This window comes from Hemitrygon akajei, chromosome 2 (genome assembly GCF_048418815.1).
Source record: "Hemitrygon akajei chromosome 2, sHemAka1.3, whole genome shotgun sequence".
Classification (NCBI taxonomy): domain Eukaryota; kingdom Metazoa; phylum Chordata; class Chondrichthyes; order Myliobatiformes; family Dasyatidae; genus Hemitrygon; species Hemitrygon akajei.
The window spans coordinates 29,191,536-29,218,669 of NC_133125.1; the positions used below are offsets into that span (position 1 = coordinate 29,191,536).

The window sequence follows — 27,134 nt, forward strand, 5'->3', positions numbered from 1 at the left end:
AGCAAACAATATATATCTACATTACCCCTGGACAACGATAGAGCTTATTTCTGATTGATTATTACTATACCTGTGCTTTAGATTGAGTTGTGACGACGTATATGATCTGAATGTTTTGTATTAACCATACGTTTGTGCCCCTTTATAAATAAAAACTTTTGAAAATAGTAGCATCAGGCTTCAGCGGACCTATCTATCTTTGCTGATAAGTCACCCGGTTACTGGGGAACGTAACAGTACTCATCAGACTAATTTATCAGGATATAAAGACCATTTGGTTGCCCAGAATTGGGGTAATAGTTGACTGTGATGATAACAAGAATCCTTGAAGAATTTAATTTAAAAAAACTGCAAGAACTCAGTGGGTTGAGCAGCAATTGTGAGGCAAAGGAATGGTCAATGTTTCGAGACCTGGCATCAGGTTCTAATGTAGGATCTTGACCTGAAGTACGTATTTTTACTTTGCCTATGTACAGTGCTGCTAGAAGGTTTGCGAACCCTGTAGAACCCTGTAGAATTTTCTGCATAAATATGACCTAAAATGTGATTAGATCTTTAAGTAAGTACTAAAACTAGATAAAGAGAACACAATTAAATAATACAAAAAAAACATTAAACTTGTTCATTTATTGAGAAAAATGGTCCAATATTACATGTATTTGTTGGCAAAAGTATGTGAACCTTTGCTTTCAGTAACTGGTTTGACCCTCTTGTACAGCCATAACTTCAACCAAATGTTTCCAGTAACTGTTGACCAGTCCTACACATCAGCCACTCCTCCTTAGAAAACTGCTTCAGCTGTAGGATGTTGGTGGAATTTCTTGCATAAACTGCTTGCTTCAGCTCCTTCCACAACATTTCTATAGGATTAAGGTCGGGACTTTGACTCGGTCATTCTGAAGCACAAATTTTCTTTTCTTTAAACCATTCTGTTGTTGATTTACTCTTGCCTTTCAGATCGGTGTCTTGTTGCATTATCCAATTTATAGTACGTTTCAGGTGACGGACTGCTACCCTGCCATTCTCCTGTAAAATGTCTTGATACAATTTTGAATTCATTGTTCCCTCAATGATTGCAGACTGTCCAGTCCCTGAGACAGTAAAGCATCTCCAAACCATAATGCTCCTTCCATCATGCTTCACAGTTAGGTTGAGGTTTTGCCTCTAATCCTCTGAGATGTTATGGGAGAACAGGGGTGGGGGAGGGAGTGCATAGTTAGTAGAACACACTGTTGATATTTTATTTGGTTAAGCAAATCAGGGTGAATCTGTTTTTCTGTTGGCACAATAGGTCATTTAACCATTCCAAGCTGGCCGTAGATAGAACAGTGATTGTTGCACTTGGTTCTGACCTGTTTCTGAGTTTACATCCTCTACAAGGGATATGTATAGTGCATTGTGTTGCACTATGATAGTGTATTAGAGTGTTGGATAAGGATTTTGTGCTATGATATCCAGAGAGCAGTTTGAATTTTTTTTTAACTTAGACGTGTATATACCACCAGTATTACAGTTATACCTTGGGGCAAAGGATGTAATCTTACAAGTGCAATTTCTCTTGTCTGCTGCAGTTTCAATATTTTCTTTTCCAAGATTGCCCTGTTGCGCCATTGTAACCTCGAAGAAATTTCTTTGTTCCTCTTTCCCAGAAGTAGAAAATCAATTTATCAGTGGACACTCGATAATTTTGTTGAGATGGGGCTATGCCTTAATGAATATTTTGGCAGCTTTTCTACTGAAACCTCTTTAAAGGCCAAAAATGAGTGTGAGATCATAAGAATCTCCTTGGATATGAATTGAGAAATGTTGGAGACTTGCATTGTATGCAGTTTTTGGCACTAGTATTGTGTAAAATGGATTGAGTCCACTCTAAATACCCAACTGTGATAAATGAAATTGCTTATTTCTTTTGTGCATTTAAGAAATTAAAATTTAGCTTCCAAATTTCAGTCTGATAGACTTATGTCTGCCTTTAATCATATTTTGCATTAAGGAATGTTTTTTCCTATGAAAGATCTTGATGTCACTTCACTTCTCTCTAAAACTAAACATCTTTCCCATCCCCTACTTCTCGATGTCCGACAGAAATTTGTTGGCTTCTGGTGTGCATTAAACTTTAAAGCATTGAAATCCCAGTGCTTCCAAAACATATGTGAAGTTTGTATAGTTCCCCATTTGTTGCCCAATACAAGTTCTTCGTGTATTTTTTGTCGCTATCATGCTCCTGGATTACAGCAATAAGAGATGCATCTTCTAATTTTCTCAGGGCAATTAAGCAGGAAAAAAATGCCCACGTCTTCCAAATTGTCCTGTATTTTGTAATTAAAACTGTTTTATAACTGCACAATGGCAAACAATGATTACATTCTCATATGAAGTTTTATTTTGATTATGGAGATATGTCAAAGTTCAATAATGAATACAGAGTTTACATTCTTGCTTTCTGTTTGATCATTTCAGTTCAGTTTCAGTTAATTGTCATTTAGAAACCACAAATGCAATGCAGTTTAAAAAATGAGACAGTGTTCTCCAGAATGATATCACAAAAGCACACGACAAAACAGACTACACCAGAAAATCCACGTAATGTTTGGTGATCCCCAAATCCAGAGTCCGGAGAGGCTGCTGCGGATTAACATTGTGCTACCATCTTAGCGCATTCCCCCGGAAAGGAGCTCCAATCCCATCAGACAAAACAAGACTACCCAGATACACCAAGTCAGGAGACCAACTCTACCACCCAACAAACCAAAAAACTAAAGCTACAAGACCTACACAAAATCACATAGTTACATATAGTTATAGTTAACATATAATTAACAGTGCAGACAATACCACAATTGATAAAAAAACAGACCATGGGCACAGTAAAAATAGTCCAAGGATGTTAAAAGACTATAAGTTCGAAAGAAACCACGCAGTTTCCACAAGTCCTCGGGGTCCCGATAGACTCGTCATCCCACGCAGGCAGCAGAAGGGAATACCCCTGTTATGGACTTACACGGCGCCGGACTCAGCTTCACAGATGCAGCACACAGTGAAAGCGCCCCGACCGTAGCGGACTCCAAGTCCATCGAAACTCCGAGCCTCCGACCATCCCCTCCGACACAGCCTCTTTTGATACTAAACTTGAGACAATTGGATTGCATGGTATTTTACTTTTCTTTTCTCATCATGTCCCACTATTTTGGTCTTACCCATACCTATATTTCTTGTTTTCATACTGTTGTTTGTGTTATTTCTAAATGTTATCTGATCGTACACTCTAATGCATCATACTTTCTGATGGTTTGGTTGAATGAACTCAGATTATCTGTATTAAAGTAAGTATTAACATTTCTCCTTTATATATTTTAGTTGAAATATACTTGGAATTTCATTATCATGAGTTCTCAGCAGCAGTCATTCACTTCGGAGCCTAGCACAATCTAACAAAAGTAGCTTCTCAAAGATGAATTCCTTTCAAGAAAAGGAAACTCTTTATGACATATTATTTACAATATTTTTAACAGGTGTTTGTTAACATTGTGTTACAGATATAGTCATAGAAAAGTACAGCAGAGAAAGGGCCCTTCAGTCCATCTAGTCCATGCCAAGCTATTTAAGCTGCCTATTCCCATCGACTGTAGCCCTCCATACTCGACCATCCATATATCTATCCAAACTTCCAATCTAAACATAGAAATCGAGCACTCATGCACCACGCGCTGGCACTCTCTGAGTGAGGAAGTTTCCCTTCATGTTCCCCTAAACTTTTATCCTTTCACCCTTAACCTATGACCTCTAGTTGTAGTCCCATCTCAGTGGAAAAAGACTGTTTGCATTTACCCTATCTATAAACCCCTCATAATTTTGTATACCTCAATCAAATCTCCCCTCAGTCTTCTACATTCCAAGGAATAAAGTCCCAACCTATTCAATCTTTCCATCTAACTCATGCCCTCCAGTCCCAGCAACATTCTTGTAAATTTTCTCTGTACTCTTCAACCTTATTTTCATCTTTCCTGTAGGCAGACAACCAAAAATGCGCACAATATTCCAAATCAAGCCTCACCAGCGTCTTTTACAACTTCAACATAATATCTATTTCCTGTACAGGCAGTCCCTGAATTATGAACGAGTTCCGTTCCTGAGTCCGTCTTTAAGTCGGATTTGTATGTAAGTCGGAACAGGTACATCCGGTATTATTTAACGTCAGTTAAACGCTTGTCTTAGTATATAGTATATATTTTACCTTTCTATGCATATAAAACACTTAAGCAACGTATGTATTCCAATAATTAAACCACTGTGTTGCTTAGTAATAATTGTAGCTTTCATCGGGGCAGGGCCTTTCACATTCTCCATTATTCTCACTTTATCCTTTCTCCTTTAAAATTGTTCCGATCATTGACCGACTGTAGCCTAACGCTTTTCCAGTGACCGATGGCGTTTCACCTCTTTCCAAACGCTTTATTATTTCCACTTTATTTTCAATCGCGATCGCTTCCCATTAACGGAACAGAAACACTGTGGGCGGCGGGTCCAGAGCTCTGCCGGCTCCCGAGGTCTGCTGGGTCCTATCGACCCAGGAATAAGGAATTCAGACCGCTCTGAATTCCCCGGGTCCTGAAGTCCACTGCAATGGGACAAGTGGGGGCTGTACTGGGTTTGGATATTTGATCCTCCACGATATTCCGCACGGGAATTTAAAATGGAGGTGGCAGTGTTTTTTTTTTACAAGGTTGAATTGCGAGTCTGTCACTGGATCGAACTCGGGAACCTCTGATCTTGAGCCCGGCGCTGATCTCATGGCGCCACCAACTGACCGGAACGGGAGGGGGGGTGTCCAGGGTGACTCTTGCTAAGAAAAATTTAAGCGAAATACAAAGTTACACACTCAACACAGTGTCAACGGCAATGACTTAAAATGGCGGATAGCTTTCTCCTTCCTCAGTTCGTAAGTACGAGTTGTCTGTAAGTCGGATGTTCGTAACTTGGGGACTACCTGTACTCATTTAAGATTTATGAAGGCCAATGTACCAAAAGCTTTCCTTACAACCCTATCTATCCATGACTTCACTGTCAATGACTTATGGACCTGTATTCCCAAATCCTTTTGTTCTACAGCACCTCTCAGTGCCCTACTATTCATTGTCCAAGACCAACCCTGTTTGGTCCTATTGAAGTGCAACACTTCGCACTTAAGTTCCTTCTGCCATTTTTCAGCCCATTTTTCCAGGTGGTCCTGATCCCACTGCAAGCTCTGATAGTCTTCCTTGCTGGCCACTACACCCTCAGTCTTGATGTCATCTTCAAATTTGCTGATCCAGATCTTTGGTCTGAATGACAAACAACAATAGACCCATCTCCAATCCCTGCTGCACTCCACCAGCTACAGGCCTCCAATCAGAGAGGCAACTATCTACTATCACTCTCTGGCTTCTCCCACAAAGCCAGAGTCTAATCCAATTTACTACCCATGCAGGACCTTGTCAAATGTCTTGCGAAAGTCCATCCACTGCCTTGCCTTCATCAACTTTCCTGGTTATTTCCTCAAAGTTCTAAGATTGGTTAGACGTGACCTACCACGCACGAAGCCATGCTGACTATCCCTAATCAGTCTGTCTACCAATACTTATATATCCAGTCCGTTAGTTCTAATAACCTTATCATCAGCTCATCAGCCTATGATTTCCTTGTTTATTTTTAGAGTAACATTAGCTATCTTCCAGTCCTCTGGTACCTCACCTGTCACAAAGAATTTAAATATCTCTGCGAGAGTCCTTGCAATTTCAGCCTACCACAGGGTCCGAGAGAGCACCTTGTCAGGCCATGGGGATTTATCCACCCTAATTTGCCTCAAGACAGCAAACACCACCTCCTCTGTAATCTGTATAAGGTCCATGAAGTCGATACTACTTTGTGTCACTTCTGTGAACTCTGTTGAGTAAATGCAGATGTAAAAAAGAAGTTATTTAAATCTCTTCCATCTCTTTTGGCTCCATGCATGGATTATCATTCTGAACTTCTAGAGAGAACCAATTGTGTCCCTTGCAATCCTTTTGCCCTAAGGTTCCCCTTCACCATGTCTGTTAGGTAACCTTATGCTGCCTTTTAGCCCTCCAGATTTATTTCTTAAGTGTTCTCTCGCATTTCTGATACCTGATAAGCACCTCATTTGTTCCTGCTTGCCTACATCTGCTATGCACCTCTTTATTTTTTCCCATTCTTAACCTGGGCCTAATATCTCTTACAAACTAAAGTTCCTTAAACCTGTTATCTTTATCTTTTATTCTGACGGGCAAATATAAGCTTTGTCCTCTCAGGATTTCACTTTTGCAGGCCTCCCACTTATTAAGTACACTTTGCCAGAAAACAGCTGTCCCAATCACCACTTGCCAGATCCTTTCTGATACCACTATAATTGTCCTTTCTCCAATTTATAATGTCAACCTGCAGGCGGGACCTATCTTTTTCCATATTTACTTTGAAACTATTGATCATTAGATGCAAAGTGTTCCCCTACACAAATTTCTGTTACCTGAGCTGTCTCATTCCCTAATAGCAGATCAAGTACTGCACACTCTCCTCGGGACTGCTATGTACTGATTAAGGAAACCTTAGTGAACATATTTGACAAACTATCCCGTCTAGACCTTTTACAGCTTGGGAGTCCCAGTCGATATGTGGAAACTTAAAAATCACATACTGTAATAACCTTATTTTTCATGCAACGGTCTGCGATCTCTCTACAAATTTATTCCTCTAAATTCTGCAGACTGTTGGGTGGTCTGTAATATAGCCCCATTAATGTGGTCATAACTCTCGTATTCCCGAGCTCCACCCATAATGCCTCACTCTACGAATTCACTAGTCATCCTGACTGAGCACTGCCAGGACACTTTCCCTCACTAGTAACACCACCCCTCCCCCTTTAATCCCTCCTGTTGCATTTAAAACAATGGAATCTCAGAATATTGAGCTGCTAGTCCTGCCCCTCCTGCAGCAAAGATACTTTGATGATATTAGCCTTTGATATTGTTCATCTTTGATGCTGATTTCAAGTTGAAAGTGCAGAGAGGGAGAAAGAGATTGTATAGTTTGTGATCTAACTTGTACAGAATTGTGAACAAGGCATCATCAGCTTGTGTATAATAAAGAAGATGCCCCACATAGTATGATAGTGGTTTAATCAGGAAAATACTGAGTCAAAAGAATGTGGATATTTCATGATACATCCAAACATTTCGTTAAGTAGCAGGATTTTAAGGTAGATGTAAGAGTTGGAGGTTTAGCAAGTTCCAGGGTTCTTGTAGGGAAAGATGAGTTCTTGAAAAGAGTTAGATTCATGGTTGAGAATTTTTAAATTGAGAACTTAAGGAACCATGATCAGTGAGGACAAGAAAAATATAAATTTGATATCCAGTAAAATCTGACATGGATGGTGGAATTTTGGATCAACTAAAGCTTATGAAGGAAAGAGATAGCAAGGACCATGTAGATGAGACGATGTGGAAAAGGGTTTCAGAAAATTGAAGCACAGCCAGAAGCTACAAATGTTTGGAGGTGAAACTTGATAGTCATTTTTTTCAAGCCACCTGCATGGTGTTAAATTACTGCTGCTGAAACGACTTGCTTCTTTTTCTCATGAGGTTTTCTTTTCTTTACACTTCCAAGAATCCTCCTTCAGCCTCATTTGAAGTTTTCACTGGGGAAAATTGCACTGTAATTTTAGTTTTGACCTATTGAGAAAGCTATGGATAAAGTTTCACAAAAAATTGAACTATCAGACAGTTTTATCGTTCAAAGTTGGTGACTAAATCATTTCAATTTTTAGGAGTTTCTTGATTTATCTGTTTAGAAATATTGTAAGTCAGCTATTCTGATTCTGTACTACATTTCAACATTTTTTTTGTAGAGGCAACCATTTCCAAATGCCTGCATTTTAACAAGCTTCTATGGTAAAATGTCATGCTAGGTGAATCCTAAACTAAGGACTAATGGCAGACACATGCTATTGAGATAACGCTGATTGAAAGTAATACCTCATTATATAATATTTACCATAGTAACTGCCTATATCTGCTTTAGATACTAATACTAACTAAAAAATGTTTGAAGTAAACATACACAATACTGTTGTACTATGGAATCCATTCACTACTTGTAAAGTGCTGTGATGTTTTTTTTTAAATTCCATCTAAAAGGTAAACCAAATCTTCAGGATTTGATCTATTCAATATTTATAGCTGAACTACCTCCTGCTTTTAACAAAAAGTTTCAAATGTATACTTCATGTTCAACAAACTATTTGTGAAGATGAGCTGAAGTACTTTATTCAAATCACCTTTATGAAATGTTTGAAACTCTGCAAAGATAAAGAAAATTATATGCGTTATTATTGGTACGCATTTTGGCCTTTGACAAAACGGTGATGTCTTCTGACAGTTCATTACAGCTTGCATACATATGGGATTGTAATTAAATTTGTCTGTCATATGTTAATTTTATTGTCAAGGATATTGGACCAAGTTAGACTCTTGACTATTTGAAAGACAATTGTTTTTAAAAATAATGGAAAATATATAACTTTGCCTAAAAGAGTAGCTTACTTATGATTTTAAACAAAATGATTGTTTATATTAGTGTCCCTCTTATCTGAAGAATTTATCAGCAACTTGTGTAGTTTTGCTTACAATATTGAGTTCTTTGCTGACACAAAAGTAGGCAGAAGTAGATGTAAGTTTTCAGCGTTAATAATTGAGTCATAATGTGTCCCATGGTCAAATAGCAGCATTTTCCAAAATATTTTAAAGCTAAAGGTTCATTTTATAATTTTTGAATACTGGTTGTTGTTAAAACATTTTTATTTTTATAATATGTAACTATTCCATCTTTGCTTTTCTATGTTTGCTTTTGGGAGGATTCTTTCATGTTAATTTGTCATGAAGGAAATGTCAGAAGAGGTCTTCAGTGTGAGTTACAAGCCCACTAATCAAAAATAGGAAATATTTACATTACAAGCTTGTATGAGACTTTGTGTCTTAATCTTCAGTGGCTAGCGGTCAACATTTTTTCCAGTCCTACATATAACGAGGCAAGTTGGTTCTTGACAAAGCCATTAAGGAAAGGCTCTTGGCAGAACCAACTCATCCTGGCAGCCTGGGAAGAATGCTAATTTTGCCGGTGTACCATAATTTCTTAGTCAACTATGTTCTGGACAATATTGGTCTCAGATTTGTAGTTTAAAAAAAATGTTTAACTTAGTCACCGACTCACCTTGTGAAAGAACAGCAAGTGTTCCTGTTTAGTACCACCTAGCTTGAAAAATAGGGAGGAATTTTTAGCTTTGAGAGACAACATCCTTATTGCTTTCATAGTTTGTTTACCCACAAGAACCACAGTGATGTGGCCATCAGTTCAATTTGTGTAAGTTAGGTTGAATGTTGACATCATGCACTGGTTCTCATTTGATATCTATTTGCCAACAAGTACAAAAAAACATGTTGCTGCCAAGAAGATATTTTGCTCAAGTCCTGATGTGAACCAAACATGAGAAAATCTGCAGATGCTGGAAATATAAAGCACACACAAAACATTGGAGGAACTCAACAGGTCAGGCAGTATCTATATGGAAAAGAGCACGTCGTCAACATTTCAGGCCGAGGCCCTTTAACAGGTCCTGCTGAAGGGTCTCGGTCTGAAACTTTGACTGTTTACTCTTTCCCATAGATGCTGCCGGGCCTGCTGGGTTCCTCCAGTATTTGGTGTGTGTTGCTGATGTGAACCTGCTTTTTTTTTTGGGGGGGGGGGGGAAGTACAGCTAATGCTGAAGATTTTCAATTTCTTGTCTATGTTCTTTCAATTCAATTATATTTTATAGCCGCTTTGCCAAACCAACTTGTTTATGATCCCCAATTCATGCCCCTCTTCAAATGCTATTAAAACATTTCATTTTGGTCATGCTTTTGTTAATGTTTTTGTTTGAAACTATCCCGGTAAGATATTTTGTGGTATTTATAATAGACTTGTCAATGTAATCGCTGGCTTTAATAGGTGGTGTTTTTTTTAGTGCAAAGGAGACAGTGGAGAATATATCAAGCTGTATATGTATTATGAGAGGCCCAGAAAGAGTGAACAGGAAAGCCATTTTTTTTTCTTAGCAGAGGGTTCAATGAGTAGGAAACATGAGATAAACAAGGGATTATGCAATTTTTACTTTCAATTTGTCCTAAGTGACATGGAGGTTTACGAATCTATTGTTCAAAAGTGTAATGGAAACAGAAATTCTCGTCTTTAAATATATCCTGTTTGGGCCTTTGGTATGTATAACTTCCCAGACCATGATTAAAAGAAGTTGGAAGCATAATCAGCCAAAAGCCCCTGTTAGCAATGATCTGAATAACCTCCACTGCTGCATACTTCTCTGAATCTGAAGTAGTTGTTTTCAACAGAGAAAATCAATTGAACGATAAAGAAGTTGAAGCTTTCAGTTAGCTCAGCCCTTTTGGTCTGCTTAGTTATCTTGAAGATTTGGAGGGATGATCCCTTCTATATTTTAACATTGTGCCATTAACATTGTAACATGTCACTGGTGCCTTTTAATGAAACAATTGAAGCTCCACCATATTTCAGTTAAGTTTTATATTTTCGGACATTTGCAGTAAGAAACCTACTTTTAAAATCAACATGTTCTTTATAGAGAAATCCAGGGAAAGATACATTATTAATGAAGTATAAGAGAAAACAAGTGTTAGGTTGTAAACAGAAGGAGTAGTGGAGAGAACAACTGTAGAGGATGGTGACCAAAGTTGCAATAGAAGTACAAACATGTGTGAAGAAAGATGGCCTGAAATAATATTGCGTCCAAAGACTTCAGTGTAGCCAAACAAAATACAGTCTCTGTCCTTTCATCTAACTTTGAGCTTTGCTGGAGCAACGTAGGAGGCTAGTACAGACAAATACCTCTGGGAGATGAATAGAGAATTGATGAATCCTGGGATCTACATTGAAGACAAACAGAAGAGTTTAGCTCTATAGTGCAGCAGTTTGCCCGATTTCCTCTCAATTCCAGGGCCTTGTTTGATCAAACTTTGGGTGTTTACTATATTGAGATTGGGGTTTTCAATGGGGGGGGGGGGGTGCTCCTGTCTCTTCCACATCCGAACTTGTCTATTCACTACTGTTAATTACCCTACTGTGTAAGTAAGTGGCAAAAAGCATCAAGGGAGGTTGATGGACAAGAAAGCTAAAGAGAGAATGCACTTGCAGGGTCTACAGATGAAAATGGAGATAGAATTGGGACTGTTCTGCCTCTAGAGACTCTGTTGTGTGCAGTTTGCTTTGTACAAACATCACCCTGTTTGTAAGCTGTTTTCGATTTTGCATCATTTCCTGCCTGGGTTAATTTGATTTTGACGTGGAGCAAACACAGTAGAAAGACATCCAAACATGAGGAAATCTGCAGATGCTGGAAATTCAAGTAACACACACAAAATGCTGGTGAAGCACAGCAGGCCAGGCAGCATCTATAGGAAGAAGCAATGTCGATGTTTTGGGCTGAGACCCTTCGTCTCGTTCGTCCTGACAAAGGGTCTCGGCCTGAAACATCGACATTGCTTCTTCCTATAGATGCTGCCTGGCCTGCTGTGTTCCAGAAAGACATCCATCTCCATCCACTCTTTATTTGCCTTGAAACAGCAGTTAATATTATTGGGTGGGAAGGGCATGTAGTCCAGTAGTGGCAGGCTTGTAGAGGACTGGTGTTGATATTTTCAACCGAGAGTCTCTTATCCTTAATGCCGAAATGGAACTGGAATTCTGTGCTCAAAGTCAAATTGGATCTTACAGAATCTTAAACTTACTTAATACAGGTTTCCCCTGCTATTTGAAGGTAGAGTGTTCCTATGAAACAGTTCTTAAGCCGGAATGTTGTAAAGTGAAGAAGCAATTACCATTTATTTATATGGGAAAAATTTGTGAGCGTTCGCAGACCCAAAAAATAACCTACCAAATCAGGCCAAATAACACATAAAACAATAGTAATATATAGTAAAAACAGGAATGATCTGATAAATACACAGCCTATATAAAGTAGGAATACTTTTCTGCAATCATTGCAGCACTCGCGGCAAAAACACTCGGCAGAAGCACTCTTTCCAGTAACCTTTAAGCTATGAAGCTGCCAAATCATACCAAATAACACACAAAAATACACAGCCTATATAAAGTAGAAATAATGTATGTACAGTGTAGTTTCACTTACTGGAATCGGGAAGACAGTGAGCACATTGATGATGGTGTGTTAGGCTGAGTCGTCAGAGGTTGGGGTGGTGGGAGGTAGAGGAGACTGGGGTGTCATCTCATTGTCGTCTGTTTCCATCAGGGCAGGCAGGTCACCTTCTTCTATGTCTGCCTGCCTCGATGTTGAAGGTCAAGGTTCGTCGTCTTCTGTGGCTGATGTTGGAGGGCTTGGAAAAACGACAGTATGCTTGACTGATTATCCTCGCGCATTTTTCTATCATACACTTCTTTGTAAGCACTCAAACCATCCTGCAAATATGCCCTAAACCTACGTACCCTTTCAAAATTAAAGTCATACTTTTCTGCAATCATTGCAGAGTTATCAATCGCAGCGAAAATTTCATGCAATTGCTTCACGTTCAGTTCCTGGACGACTTCAGTTTTGGGCTGTTCACTACTGCGTTCGGTTTCAATTGTTATCCTTTCCTCTTCATCAGCTCTTCATCTGTCAGTTCTTGGTCACCAGATGCCAAAATGGCTTCAACATCATCTTCATCAACTTCCATAAACCCAGCCTCCTTAGCCAAACTCACAAAGTCCTTACTTCATTCACCATGATCGAAACGCTTAATTATGTCTAATTTTACGCTAAGCGTAACACCCATACGTGCTCTTTTAGGGTTTTCCAATACCTTAGAACTCATCTTGCTAATGGATGCACAAAATAAATCGACATAAAGCACAGATGCTCACAGGCACGTGTTTAAGCAATGCCGGCTATAATGCAGTTCCGGGAGAGGAGTTTGGCTGCTCGGGCTGCGCACTGCCTTTTTTCGTAACAGTGAAAACACCTGTTAGTGAAAACAGGTCACTAATGTAGGTCTTTCGTAACAGCGAGGTGTCGTAAAGCAAACGTTCGAAAAGCGGGGGACACCTGTATTGATAAACATTTAGTAGATGTGCTTTGAAGGAATTATTATGTTTTCTGGCACTATTAAGCTATCATTGCACCATGTGTTTACTCTTGGCCACGGCATAGCTATAGAATGTTGCATGTGTGTATTACCTTGTTTAACGCTGATTGTAAGATTAATTGATAATATTTGTATATTCAGGCGCACTTAAGAGTGGTTTGAATCTAACACGTGTTTTCCTTAATTTTCTGTAGTTTCACAAAGTTTTCTCTTTAAAAACCCTGAAGAAAGCATCTGGTTCAGGTGTCTTTTGAGAAAGTGTTTAATTCCTGACCTAGCTTTGTACGCCATGCACTGCAAGGGCAGTGGAGGAAGTGGTTGCTGTGCTGTGAATTAGCATAGAGCTAGTGAGCCAAATGGCCTCCCGCATTGTAATAAGTTCGGAAGGTATTGTACACAATAACAATTCACTTGCACTTCTTCCAGAATTCCATTTTGCATTTGCTCTTGATGGGGTAGTTAACTCCATCTTGGAGAAATGAAATAATTTCTATTTATCCTATCAATACTAAGCTTTGCGTTTTCCACTAGTTCTGCTTTCTTGTCAGAGGTGCAGTTCAGTCAATCTAAAAACTTTGCAGTGGTCATTGAACTTTGAATGTTTCTTATCAAGCGGAGTTGGCTGAAATCAATTACATTGGTTGTTTGAAAATCGGATGATTGAAAAGTAGAACAGGGTGTAATTGGAGCTTCAGTAGTTACAAAACAGAATTGTAATAGTCACTACTATTATAAAATTGGTGGATTGTTCAGCTTCAGAAAACTACATTGATTGGCTGATTCAAGCACTGGTGGTATGTAGGGCAGATATGATGTGCAGATTGACTAGCTTCTCTTTGCAGATTCTTTTCCATCTTAAGGAAATGATATCTTTGAAACTAAGTTATTATTAATACAGGCAGTCCCCGGGTTACGTATGAGTTCCGTTCCTGAGTCCGTCTTTAAGTCGGATTTGTACGTAAATTCGAACAAGTACCTCCGGTATTATTTAGCGTCAGTTAGTCAAATGTTTGTCTTAGTATATAGTATATATTTTACCTTTTCTATGCATGTAAAACACTTAAGAAACATATGTATTCCAATAATTAAACCACTGCGTTGCTTAGTAATAATTATAGCTTTCATCGGGGCAGGGCCTTTCACATGCTCCGTTATTCTCACTTTATCCGTTATCCTTTAAATTTGTTCCGATCGTTGAGCGACTGTAGCCTAACGCTTTTCCAATGACCGATGGCGTTTCACCTCTTTCCAAACACTATTATTTCCACTTTATTTTCAATCGCGATCGCTTCCCATCAATGGAACAGAAACACTGCGGGTGGCAGGTCCCAACCTGTGCCGGCCCCCGAGGCCTGCTGGGTCCTAAGGACCACGGCACTGAATTTCCCGGGTCCTAAACTGCACCGCACTGAGACAGGTTAAATGGGACAAGTGGGGGTTGTGCTGGGTTTGGGTACTTGATCCTCCACAATATTCCACGTGGGAATTTAAACTGGAGGTGGCAGTGTTTTTTTTTTACGAGGTCGAGTTGCAAGCTCGACATCAACTGGGCACGGATGGTGCGGGAGTCATTGGATCGACATCAACCCGGCACGGGAGCGGTCTGTCACTAAATCGAACTTGGGAACCTCCATTCTCTAGCCTGGTGCTGATCTGACTGCGCCACCAGCCGATCGGAACATGGAGGGTGGGGTCAGGGTGAATCTTACTAAGAAGAATTTAAGCTGAATACAAAGTTAAACACTCAACACAGTGTCAAAGGCAACGACTTAAAATGGCGGACGGCATTCTCCTTCCACGGTTCGTAAGTACAAGTTGTCCGTAAGTCGGACGTTTGTAACTCAGGGACTACCTGTATTGTTAAATCTGTATTTCAAAGAAACCTAATATAGATGTTTGGATGAGGTGGGTAAGAGTAATCCAATTTGTCAATATTAATGATGTACTTGGATTGAATAATTCTGTCACAAATTACGCATGCCTTTTTTTATTTTCCTCTTTCCTCATATTAAAGTTGTCAGTGATCTGATCATGTATCTCTGTTCACAAATTCAGCTCTTGAATTGGCAGCCAAAGCCTGTGTGTGTTGAGTATTCCAACTGCATTTTATTTGTGTGTTGTCACAATAGTAATAATCCTGTAAATAGTTGTTTCTAATCTGCCAGCATATCCAGTTTTATATACATAATTGCCTCCATTTTCTTGTGGATACTAATCTTGTATTTAAGGTGCTCCACCCACCGTCTTCCCCCCTCGCCTAGTCTCACCTGTCACCTGTCCCCTCTCCCACGACCTTCATCTGGCTTCTGCCTTCTGTTCCAGTCCTGGACATTTGGCTCAAAATGTTGACGGTTTATTTCCCGTCATAGATACTGCCTCCTGTGTTACAGGTAGTCCCCAAGAAAGGTAAAATATATACTATATACTAAGACAAACGTTAGACTAACTGATGTTAAATAATACAGGATGTACTTGTTGCAACTTACATACAAATCCGACTTAAAGATGGACTCAGGAACGGAACTTGTATGTAACCCGGGGACTGCCTGTACTTAAGATTTCCAGAATCTCATATGTGTTGTTGGTATTTAAAGAGATTTATTTTTCTATTGGGTAGCATTATATTGAAGGGAAATTTAATACCAATTCCAATACTTTATAAAGCTAACTTGAATGTGATTCATAAGTAAAATGAGCCCTTAACCCTTGGTAGCCTCCAACCTGATGGCAAGAGCATTGATTTCTCAAACTTCCAGTAGTGTCCCCACCCTCCCTTCATTTCCCATCCCCTTTCCCCCTCTCACCTAATCTCCTTGCCCACCCATTGCTTTCCTCTGGTGTTTCTCTCCCCCCCCCCCCCCCCCCACCGTTTCTTCCATGGCCTTCTGTCTTTTCACCAATCAACTTCCCAGCGCTGTATTTCATTCCTCCACCTTCAGGTTTCACCTATCACCTTGTGTTTCTCTCTCTCCTCCCCCACCTTTTAAAATACTCCTCAGCGTTTTTTCTCCAGTCCTGCAGAAAGCTTTCAGCCCGAAACATCGACTCTGCTCTTTTCCTGGATGCTACCTGGCTTCCTGAGTTCCTCCAGCATTTTGTGTTTATTGCTTTAAAAGGAAAAATTGTTCTCTGTAAGTGGGTTATAAGAATTATTCTTTAATTAGGCAGATCAGACAAATTTATTACAAATTTGATCATTTACTCAATCCTAATGATCAAAGGTTGAAATTGGAACAAATCGATGGAAAACCATTGGCAATCCAGTGCCACTCTGCAATTTTTAGAACTGTTTAGACTCAATTTCTGGGGGATTTCCCTTCTGTAAGATATAATTTGACTTTGAGCGCAAATTTCCAGTTCCATTTCAGCATTAAGGGTAAAGAGGCTCTCAGTTGAAAATATTAACACCAGTCTTCTACAAACCTGCCATTGCTGAACCTCATGGCCTTTCCAGCTAATAATAAATGTTCACAGCAAGATTCTGAAAAATGTTGACTGGCCATGTCTACGAGACAGACCAGGATGACATTTTGACCATGTGTAAAAAAGAAAATATAAAATTTAAAATAAATTTATTATCAACATAAGAATATATCACCATGTACAACCCTGTGATTTAATTTCTTGCAAGCATTCACAATAGAACAAAGAAATGTAATAGAATCAATTAAAAACTACAGAGACAAACAACCAATGAGCAAAAGACAGACTGTGGAGATAGTGAAATAAATAATATTGAGAATATGACTTGTAGAGTACTTGAAAGTGACTCCATATGTTGTAGAATCAGTTCAGTGTTGAGGTGAATGAAGTTTTCCATGCTGGTTCGGGAGCCTAATGATGAAGGGTAATAACTGTTCCTAAACCTGGTGGTGAGGGACCCAAGGTTTCTATACCTCCATGTTAATGGTAGCAGTGACGAGAGCATGGCCTGGATGGTGGGGTCTTGATGATAGATGCTGTTTTCCTGTGGATGTGCTCATTGGTATGAAAGTCTTTTTCCTGTAATGGACTGGGCTTTTTCCACTACTTTTTGTAGGCTTTTTCATTCTTGGGCATTGGTGTTTCCGTACCAAGATCTCTGTACCTGGCACAAAACTCACGGCTTTCTGGACTGCAGCAATGTCTAAATCCCATATATACCTACTAGACCTGGATTACGTATAGTAGGCACTTTGAGGCACAGAAAACTATCACCAACGCTTTCCGCAAAAACCTCCAAGTTCAATGAAAGGGTTAAAAAAAAGATCCCAGTCATCTCCCAGGCCAACATCGCCCAATATTGAGTTGCGTTCTGTTAGCTAACTTGGAAAGGTCACTTCATTCACATGCCTGACTTGTATTCCAGGATGTTTCGTGGGGAGAGATGATCATTCAAACAGAAAAGACAGAAGTATGTTTTAAAACTGCTTTGAAGAAATGCAGCATCTCAATTGACTTTTTGAAATTCCTGTCTGGTGACATCTCTGAAAGAGTATATTTAGGATGGTATTGAGAATCTTGAGTCCAAGGAAATTACACAGAACCCCTGTATTAGTGGCAGAAAGAGCATATCACCTCACAACCTATTTAGGTGCCCAATTTATTAGGCACCTCCTGCCTCTTATTTGGAAGAGTCTTGCTGTTCCTCATTGGCCACCTTAGTGGCCTCATCAGTCACCCTGGAATTCAGAAAACTAGAGCAGACTGCTTGAAGAATTTCACTTTCATCTGTGTTTTGTTTTAAATCACATTATGCTTAGTATTAAATCTCTTCGAATACTTTGGATATCCTTTTTGGAAAAATAACCATTATAAAGCCAAGTGAGTTAGACCAATTTGGCATAATTTTGCAAAAATATTTTACTTATAGATTTGAGAAGATTGCAGATGTTGAATAAATATAACCAGGTATCATTGTTCAATGTTTGGAACAAATCTGGCTTTTAATTAGACTTTTACTTCTGATTATGCTTACTGTAAGGCGTGTCATAAGCCACGTAGCCACTGGTTGCAGCTGCATAGTAAAATAAAACATCTGTGTCTTATTGATGCACCAGCATAACTTGCTTCAATCCGAGAAAATTATATGTTTTCATTCGTGCATAGCTAACTGCTCGGTTCCTGTTGCATAACTGTTAAAGGTTCCTAAGTACAGCTATTTTAGTGGCTTTTATTCCAAACTGTTACTGACTGAATTTAAAAACAAACCAGTCAATATTTCTTTTTTTAATGTGCAGTCCAACCTGTCTAATTCGCCTCTATTGTATATTGGTCCACATTGTATCTTGGTAAGAGTAAAGAGGAAAATATGGCTTCCTACTTAAATATGTGAAAGGGATGTTCATTGCATAAAATTATCTTCAAATGTGGTAGTTGCTAGTTTGTGAAATTAATGATATGTTCTTTGTGTATTGTCTGTTACCAGGTGAACTGGGTGTATATATTGAACCAAGTGACTGGAGTGCTTTCAGCAAAAATGAATTCCTGCAGAGCATTTGCTCATTATAGATTGTAATTAAGTGATTGAAGCACAGGGCAGAGAGAATGATTAAAGGCAGCTGTAACTAAATGAATTAGATGATCAATGGAGAACTTTATAGAATGCTCTTTGGGGTATTATAAAATGGTCCTCACTTTGATCTTAAATCACAATAAACTACAGATTGGCCTAAGCTCAAAATGCTTTTGTAACTCAGCCACAGTGGTGATGTCAGTAAGCTTAAAACTAGATTTGTACAAGTATTCCTCTTGCACAAATTTTGGTAAAGTAAAATGACAATGACATTTGATTGTTCGGTGTTCATATGAGTGCAGTGGCAAGAAGGGGTAGATATTCAAGCAGAGGGAATTGGCGTACAGAAGTACATAAAGGATTAGGGGTGTGGAAAGGTTACGTAGCTGCAAAGATAGCATGTTGGGAATTGTCAGTGTAAAAGCAATGCAGATGGGGGTATGTGGGGTTCAGGGCAAGTGCTTGAAGATGCTGGAAAAGAGGAGTAGGGTGTTTTTTAATTTAAGATGGTGCTACTGAAATTGCAATAACATAGTGGTAGTTCAGAAGGCAAGAAATACAACTAAAAACAGTACTAATGACACCTTTTCTGAAATAAATTGTGGTCCACTATCACCACAAACAATGAAGAAGCAAATGGAAGTGAAGCTGATTTGAAGGATGAGCTGTACTGGTGTATCACAAATTGCTTTGTGGCTGCCTGTAAGCCAACAAATCTCAAGGTGTATATACATTCTTTGATAATAAATGTACTTTGATTTTCTTTTTGATTTCTTGGAATGGCATGTTGACAACTGGGATCTTGTGTGGGCAAGTGCACTGAAGAGAACTGTATTGGTGCCTGAATTGAGGTGTCTTGTACATGAAGGTGCAGCCGCACATGGATCAGTTACAGATTGAGGGAGAGAAGTGGTAGATGGAGTTTAATTTAGAACTTCAGAAGATCAAATGAAAGGAGAAAATGTACAGTTAAAGCTAGACCCATTAAAAGCACTGTAGTTCACTGAAAGTGGCTCTATAAGTTGATAAGGTAGTAAAAGTGGCATTTGACATGCTGGCTTTCATTTGTAGAGGTGTTGAGTTTAAGAATAAGGAAGTTATAACTGACAAACAAGAGAAAATCTGCAGATGCTGGAAATCCAAGCAACATACACGCAATGCTGGATGAACTCAACAGGCCAGGCAGTATCTATGGAAAAAAGTATAGTCAGTGTTTTGGGCCAAACTCGTCTATATCCCACTCTGATTGTCCTTTACTCTAAATCACTCCACCAGCATTGATGTCATCCACAAATTTGCTAATCCACCCATCTATATTTTCATCCAAGTCGCTAAAATATATCACAAATAACATGTTTTAACTTCTGTTATGTATTATAATTTTGAATATAACAAGCATTGGACACAGCAACCCAGCACTGATCCATGTAGAATGAGTGACAGAACATATGAGAAGGTTGTGGAGAGGGTGCAGAATCTGGTTTACCAAATGGTATGAGCTTTAAGGAGAGGTAGGATAAACTTGCTCTCCCTAGAGAAGGGGTTCCCAACCTTTTTAATGCCATAGACTAATACCATTAAGCAAGGGGTCCGTGAACCTCTGCTTGGGAACCCCTGCAGAGTATCAGAGTCTGAGGGGAGACCTGAGAGCTCTGCAAAACTATGAGAGGTGGAGGCAAGAGAGAATCTTATCCCCAGGGTAGAAAGTTCAAACATCAAAGGACATGCCCTTCGTGTCACGTAAAACTTAAGGTGGTCTTTCTTCTCCCAATAACCTAGAAGGCAAGTTGTTTAAACAGAGTGCACTTTCCTGGTATATATTATGGGGGTAGAGAGGTTTTTAGACGGATGAATATGAAAGGAATGGAGGGATATGGATGATGCATAGGAAGACGACGATTGGTATTAATTGCAGCCAAGATTATTGTGGTACTGTTCCTTTGCTGTTCTATCTTGTGTGAAACTGAATAATGAGAAATGAGTTGTATTCTGAGGTTTGCATCGTATTCCCCATCCTGGCTACATGTAGGGTGGCCATCTACATAAAATATAAGCTCATCTGATCTTCCATAGCTTCTGAAGGTTTTCACATTAGTATCTTATTGACTTGCTGTCAGTAGTTCTGCAGTTTCACAGTCGTACTCCTTGAGTATAGATTTTCAAGATAGTTAAATTTCAAATGAAATTAGATTTGTTTTTAAATCTTAAAAGTATGAGTTTTGTTTAATCGTCAGCACCCTTGGCCTCAGCTAGTTAACTTCATGTTCCACTTTATAAAGATTCATGCTGGATAAACAGATTTTGATTTAACGTCTGAATATTATCATTTATGTCAAATGCCTTGTACCTTTTTCCAGAAGCTTGTTCTTGGATGATTTGAGGTATCTTTAAAAACTTATGCAAGTTCATCAGGAAAATTTTTTTTAAGGATCAGTTCCATTATTTGAGAGCTATTTTATGAACACAGATGTGCAAATTCATTGCATTTGTTCTGTTTTTCTGTAAAACAGTCCTCTATTTCTAGTTGAGGGCATGTTTGAATTGAATCAGATTCATCCATCTTATTGCTTGTGAGCTTCTGGAAAATGACTTTTTTCTCCATTATTTGGCATCAAATAATCAAGTAAGCCTCTAAGTATATTTTCAGAAAAATGTGGAAGTAGGGGGAAGATGGAATGGGTTCAGAATTCTGAAGGATGAATATGTTGCAGATGTCAGCAGTTATTTCTGTAAGAAGCTGAGCAACGAATGAGATGGGTCCCTGACCATTATAGTTGAAGGCAGTTTACTGGAATAGCTTAAATGGTTCCTGAAAATTGTCCAATGAGGATGAGATCATTGAGAATATATTCAATCTTTAACATCAGAGGAAATTTAGGTAAAATATATGTTGCAGTTAGGCAATAAATTCAACATCCAGAAACAAAGCCAACTTTGAACTTCTTGCCACATGTTTGTATTCCTTTTCAGTGTTTCGTAATGCATGTTATTTGTACAAGTAGTGGTATTTCAAATTCTTTTATGTATAATAATTTTGAATATAACAATGTTGTAACTGGTGCAGCAGCCATTTATGACCAAGAGTCACAAGAAGCCATCTTTAACCCCATAAAGAAAACTTTGAAAGAGAGGAGGCAATAACTAGAACAGATATCTTTATTTTGAGGCGGTTTCCCCTGTTGTGTTTCATACTTCAATCCAAAACTTTTGCAGATGTTATTTGGAAATGCAAGAAACCAAGGACATTACAATTAGAAGGAAAAACAAGAAATTCTGGCCATTGTACCTCTTCAGTCGTGATTGTCTGATCTTTTAAATCGGCGATACTTTCTTGAACTAATCCTATCTCCTGTGACTCCATGAATATCAAAAAAAAAGTTCATCTCAATTTCAAGTACACTGAGAGGCCAGAATTCAGAAAATGCACTACCCTATGTATGAACATATTACTTCTGTTCTACTCTAAATGCATGTAACTCCAGCTTCTAAATATTTCAGTCAAGGACAACATTAACTGCCCTGATGTGCACCACTAGCATTTTGTACTGTCAATAAGATCACCGTTTGTTAAGATGAAGCAAGTATAGTTCCAGTCTACTTAAGCTCTCTTAACAAATCCACTGACTTAGAAACCAATCTGGTGAACATTGGAAATTAATGTTTCCTGAGCTGATCACTAAAAAAGATTGAAACAGTTCTAATAATGCTGCAAAGTAAAATAAACTTAACTCCTGCAGATTCATTGAACATCTTAGTTAGTTTTTGCTACATGATGGGGAAAAGTATGGATTAGAAAACTCATTTGAGTTAATTAAGGATATTATTAAATGATCATTCTGGTTCAGTCTGGGTCAGCATCTTGGAACAGAAAGGAGTCAAAAATAAAAACATAAGTACCTAGCAGTTAAAACAGCATCTGTGGAGAGAGAACATTAACTATATTCTCTTTTATATTCTCTGTGAACTGAACTGTGGTTTTTCATTTCAGATTTCAGTTATTTTTATTAATAGCTGGATATAATCAAGAAAATTGTGTAAGTTGGTACTGTCCTGCAGCCTGTTTTGGAAAATTATATTTTAAGAGTAGTTACCTAGAATTTCCCCAAGGTAGCAAGCAGGCTTTCAATTACAGAATAGGAAAGTACATTACATATTCTATAAGTGATCTTTCTATTAATGTGCTGTCAAAGTTGACTTTTTTCCCCCTTTTATGAAGCAAAGGTCCTGCATGGGAGGTTGGTCAAGAAGGTTCAGTCAGTTTGCATTCAGGAGGAAGTATTAAATTGGATTTAACATTGGTTTCATGGGAAAAGCTGGAGCGTGGTAGTAGGTGTTTGCCTCTCTGACTGGAGACCTTGCGACTAGTGTCGTTTGTCATCTACATCAACTATCTGGGTATTAATGTGGTAAACTGGATTAGCAAATTTGCAAATGACGCCAAGATTGTGGGGGACATAGTGGACAGCTAGAAAAGCTGTCAAAGCTTGCAATGGGATCTGGAGCAGCTGGAAAAATGGGCTGAAAAATTCCATCTGCCAAGTGTGAGATTTTGCAGTTTGGGAGAACAAACCAGAGTAGGACATGCACAGTGAATGCCAGAGCACTGAGGAGCATTGTAGCACAGAGGTTTTCCTTGAAAGTGACATCGTGGGTAGAAATAGCTTTAATCACATTGACTTTCATAAATCAAGTATTGAGTACAGGAGTTAGGATGTTATGTTGGAGTTGTATAAGATGTTAGTGAGGCCTAATTTGGAATATTGGTCACCTATCTGCAGAAAATAAATCAGTAAGATTGAAAGAGTATAGAGAATGTTGCTGGAGCTTGAGAACCTGAGTTACAGGGAAAGGTTGAATAGGTTAGGACTTTGTTCCCTGGAGCATAGGAGAATGAAGAGAGATTTTGATAGAGGCATAAAGTTGTGCCTAGGATAGGGTTTTTCCTCTGAGGTTGGGTGAGGCTAGAAATAGAGGTTATGGGTTAAGAGTGAAAGATAAAAGTGTTCAGGGGGAGCATGAGGGAAATCTTCAATCAGAAGACGGTGAGAGTGTGGAACGAAGTGGTGGATGTGGGTTCAATTTCAATATTTAAGGGAAGTTCGGTAAGACACGGGAAAGCTATGGAGAGTTTTGGTCTGGGTGAAGGTCAATGGGACTAGGGAGAATAATAGTTTGGCATGGACTAGATGGGCTGAAAGGCCTGGTTCTGTGCTGTAGAAAATGCTCCCTGTCATTGCATCTGTAGAAAATTCATCTTGAGCGAGATCTAGTGAGCACATGGTCATGATGCATATCCAGGATGGCTTTTCGTTGCGGTATGCCATCATTGCGCCAAAAGACAGACACGGCAGTTTTGCAGGTCCCAACATACAGACGCTTCATATTTACATTTGAATGGAAAAGATTACTCAGTTCCGGACAAGGGAATATAACAAAGTATTGAGGATGGATTTAGCTCTGGAGGTAAGCAGGAAAATGGGAAAAACTTATAGAAAATGCTGAAAATGATATATCCTGAAAAGTCCTTGCCCAAGTAATGTAAAAACATCTGTTTTCTGCCTTGAGACGTAATATCCTTCCTCAAGACTTATTTGTGCATGTACCAATGAACTTTTTATTCAATCCTGAAATCTGATTCACTGCCTGGAACACATCACTTCTTTGCATGAAGAGGCATCCCTGACCTGGACTGGATGCAAAATCCTTTCGAGTTGTTTATACACAAAGGTAGCAGTCTCTTTCGTCTGGCAGCCCTCAAACCGCAGCACATTGAACAGTATCTTGGAATGCGCTCCCAGGTCTGAGGTACTGAGAGGTTGACATGCCAAGTGATCCTTTCCACTGAATGCTTGATAGTAAAACTTTAAAACCACAGCAGCCACTTCTTTGCATCCCCCTTCAAAATCTTTCACCACTATAGTATTCCCAGTTCTTTGGCACCTTTAACCAAAAGAAAAGTCACTAGAGTCTTCACAGATTTTTGATAGAAATTCAAAACTGCATCTTCCACATTCATGACCATCTTCATAAAAAGAGATGAATCTGTTGTAACAACAACGACGAGGAAAGTACCTCTGCCTTCTAGTGGCTAAAGATCTACTCCAAAATCAATATGGAGTCTTATCTACAAAAGATACAATGGACATGATCTTCACTTTTTGCTAACTCCAAGAAAAATGCACAGAGCAGCATCAACCACTCTACACAGTTATCTTCTGCCTTACAATGTCTTCCTCCCTGACAACTGATAGGGACCAAAATCAGAATCTGGTTTGACAAATATTTCTAAAACATGGGTGTCTTCCAACATTCAGGAACATTCTACATAGCCCCTACTTAACTCGAAATGCATGCTTTGAGCTCTGCCCTAAAAAGATATTATTGGAAGGACAGAGAAAATGCTTCTAAGATGCTCAAAGCCATTTTTGAAAATAATAGCATTTTCACTGACACAGGGTAATTGTTATAAGCAACTAATCAAAAAGGTACTGAGAAATTTTAGACTCTTTGTTGGGAATGTGTAGACAATGATTGAATTTGGTGTAAGAGGTGCACTTCAAAATTCAAAGTAAATTTATTACCAAAGTTCATATATGCCACCATATACTACGTAGAGATTCGTTTTCTTACAGGCTTTTAGAGGAAAAAGAAAAAATACAATAGAATTTACAAAGACTGACAAAGAACCAGTTGTTCAAAAGAAGACAAGCTGTGCAAATAAAAAGTTTAATACTGAGAAAATGGGTTGTGAAGAGTGCTTGAAAGTGAATCTGCAGATGATAGTCAGTTCAGAGTAGTGATGGTTGAAGTTATCCTTGCCAATTCAGGAGCCGAATGGTTGCAGGGCAATAAATGTTCCAGAACCTGGTGGTGTGGGGCCTCTTGCTTCTGTACCTCCTGCCCAATGGTAGCAGCAAAAAGAGAGCATGGCGTAGATGGTGGGATGATGGATGCTGCTTCCTTGTGGTAGCTCTGCATGTATATGTATTTAATGGTGGGAAGGTCTTTGCCTGTGATGTACTGGGCTGTATCCACCACTTCCTGTAGCCTTTTCATTCCTGGGCATTCGTGTTTCCAAACCAGGCCATGATGCAACCAATTACGGTATTCTTCACTGTGCAACTATACAATTTTAAAAAGGCACTGGCAGTAGATTGTGATGTTTTGTAGGCAGCTTACAGAAACACTATCAGATGGTGTATATCGTAACAGTTATCACTGCAATTTGCATCCTGTAATTTCTCTTTAAGAAACACACTTTTTAATCATCTAAATGCACTAACAATGTTATGATCCTGAAAGATTAGATGAATTTGACTCTCAGAAATGCAGGTACAGCTCCTGGAAGTGTCCAGATGACTGCCATTGCTCCAAGAATTGAGGTCACTGTGAGAAACTTCTGGCCAGACTGGAACAACAGTGAATACGAACACCACTCCGTAGCATCCTCTTGGCCAACATACAGGAGAGCAAGATAAAGGACCGAACTGCAAGGTTGCTATATCAATGGGCAGTGAGGAATTGCTGAATTCTTTAACTGAGACGTGGTTCAACCCCCACACTTTGAATACCATGCACCAGAGGTGTCCTCCCAAGCTTGCCAATACCCATCTATGAATAATTGACTTTAGTGCTTATTGAGGCCAACTTCTTTGTTATAAGTTGCATTCAGTCATGGTTTGAAAGGGAAGGGACTGAGAATGTTAGTTTGTTCATATGCCTACCCTATTTGAATATCTGTAAGTTAGAGGTGTATAGAGATTTCAAGTGGTTTCTGGCTGTGGTAGGACAATAAGGACAGATAAAGACTATAGTAGCTCAAATATATCTGTCATATCTAAAAAAAATAGTACAATCTTGTACACGAGTTCACACCACAATCTTAATTTTGGCAGAGAGAGAAAAAACCTGCAACTAATTCAGAAAATAAAAACAACTAATTTCTCAATTATTTCCTCAGGCAATTAAATAAGCATTAGAGACCACACTGCCTCATGATCTATGCTTATTACCGTAGATTCCGGATTATAAGCCGCTACTTTTTTCCCACATTTTGAACAGCTTTGAACTCTGCGGCCTTTAATCCAGAGCGGCTAATACATGGTTTTTTTTCATGCCGCCTCGTAAACATTTTGCCTCGTAACAGTAGACCAATAAAATTGATGAGTAGTTCACAGAGGTCCAATGAAATTGTACGATAAATCAAGCGCACTTTCACAATTAAATTATTGTAAATCAGTCATTTGTACTCACCCTCATCAACATGGAAAATACTCGAAGAAAAGCAAGACCCGAGCGCATCAGACCCGATTAGACCCGATCGCGTTATGCAAGCGCGTCAGACCCGAGCGCATTAGACCCGATCGCGTTACGCAAGCGCGTCAGACCCGATTAGACCCGATCGCGTTACGCAAGCGCGTCAGACCCGAGCGAAAACGCTG

General features: G+C 39.0%; 1 protein-coding gene across 3 annotated transcripts in view; it reads left to right on the top strand.

Moving 5' to 3' along the window:
• Positions 1-27,134, top strand: part of srfbp1 (serum response factor binding protein 1) — a 191,250-nt gene that overhangs the window by 22,473 nt on the left and 141,643 nt on the right. The window contains exon 1 of one of the 3 annotated variants that reach the window (XM_073069286.1): positions 15,515-15,605. The exons of the other annotated variants lie outside the window; for them this stretch is intronic. The gene's annotated coding sequence lies outside the window, so the exon portion shown is untranslated. Of the gene's footprint in view, positions 1-15,514; positions 15,606-27,134 lie in introns of those variants that run through there. 3 annotated transcript variants of the gene reach the window in all.